Below are 1,213 nucleotides of genomic sequence, written 5' to 3' on the forward strand. Positions count from 1 at the left end.
AATTTCTATATCCTCAAAATTGACAATTATTCTTATTGCGAAAGTTGCCAAACCTAGTCGCTTTAGAAGATCCAAAATATGAATTTTCCAATTATGATTCTCATCCATATATACACCCAAAAACTTAGTATGCTCTAACCTGTCTACTGTCTTCTGCTGCTGATATGTTGTATTTATTGAAGTAACTGTACCTTTTTCAGCAGAAAATTGGATGTTCTGTGTTTTTTCAAAGTTTAACCAATTAATGACTTTTCCAAAGATTTTGTTTGTATCATTTTCAATTGTAGTTTCTTTAACTGGATTAATAATGATGCTTTTACCATCAGCAAACAGTGTCAATTCAGCTTCCTGTTTCAGATAGGAAGGGAGGTCCTTCACATATATCAAGAACAGAAGGGGCCCATAATTAAACACTGTGGAACACCTAATGTAATTTCACCCAGTTAGATGAAGTGGGAAACTTATTTAAATCACTTGACTCTTATAAGGAAATCCCAGATGACGTCAAATATCGCATCGAAGAAACTTATTGCAGCGTGACACCAGCACCTTTATGTACTGCATGTTGCGTTGACTCCTAACTGAAGTTCACAGAAATTTGATTTAAAATGATTGGTACGCGGATGGTTTAAGGAGGGTTCGATAAAGCGTTAAAAGCCTGCGACACGGATTTCTTGTGGCAGCGTTCGCATTTAACGAGTGACCTCGCGGAATATAAGAAGCTTATTAGCTTCCTTAACTTGCTGCAACCCACAAGACCGATACGTCGTAGGTGTAGTGAAATACCCCTAGATGGGAAAAGAATCAGGCACCACAGGATAACCAGGGCAGCCAAGATACTCTCTGAAACTTCCTGGCAGATTAAAACTGTGTGCCCGACCGAGACTCGAACTCGGGACCTTTGCCTTTCGCGGGCAAGTGCTCTACCAACTGAGCTACCGAAGCACGACTCACGTCCGGTACTCACAGCTTTACTTCTACCAGTATCCGTCTCCTACCTTCCAAACTTTACAGAAGCTCTTCTGCGAACCTTGCAGAACTAGCACTCCTGAAACAAAGGATACTGCGGAGACATGGCTTAGCCACAGCCTGGGGGATGTTTCCAGAATGAGATTTTCACACTGCAGTGGAGTGTGCGCTGATATGAAACTTACTGGCAGATTAAAACTGTGTGCCCGACCGAGACTCGAACTCGGGACCTTTGCCTTTCGCG

At 42.0% G+C, this 1,213-nt stretch overlaps 1 non-coding gene across 1 annotated transcript; it reads right to left on the minus strand.

Annotated features, from left to right (window-relative positions):
* Positions 1 to 871: 871 nt before the first annotated feature.
* On the minus strand, positions 872 to 946 carry Trnas-cga (transfer RNA serine (anticodon CGA)). The gene has a single exon. It is a non-coding gene; the product is annotated as a tRNA-Ser (tRNA).
* Positions 947 to 1,213: the final 267 nt, after the last annotated feature.

This window comes from Schistocerca gregaria, chromosome 4 (assembly GCF_023897955.1).
Source record: "Schistocerca gregaria isolate iqSchGreg1 chromosome 4, iqSchGreg1.2, whole genome shotgun sequence".
Taxonomy (NCBI): Eukaryota; Metazoa; Arthropoda; class Insecta; order Orthoptera; family Acrididae; genus Schistocerca; species Schistocerca gregaria.